Raw genomic sequence first — 404 nt, forward strand, 5'->3', positions numbered from 1 at the left:
ATGTTTATATTAAAGAACACAGCATAGCAGTCCTGTGCAATTCTGTGGCGTGTAAATAACGAAGGTCCCACCGAGACTCGAACTCGGATTGTTGGATTCAGAGTCCAAAGTGCTAACCATTACACCATGGGACCGTTCCTGTGTGCCTAACCTATAAATTCCATGAATATAATCCATATGTCAAGCGTAGGTATGGTAAATTCTTAGCTACTGTCTGTCAATAATTATATTATTTTACATAATCCCATTTACCATGTGACTAATTGAAAAAAAAATCATACTATAATGACTAATGCTCTTTGAATGCTAAATTTCATTAGGATCATTAATTTGACAAATTAGATAGGATAAGACAAAGAGAGAAGAGACACGTGGGACAGAAACATAGATAATCGATATTTATT

Source organism: Penaeus monodon, chromosome 31 (assembly GCF_015228065.2).
Source record: "Penaeus monodon isolate SGIC_2016 chromosome 31, NSTDA_Pmon_1, whole genome shotgun sequence".
In the NCBI taxonomy this organism is placed as follows: Eukaryota; Metazoa; Arthropoda; class Malacostraca; order Decapoda; family Penaeidae; genus Penaeus; species Penaeus monodon.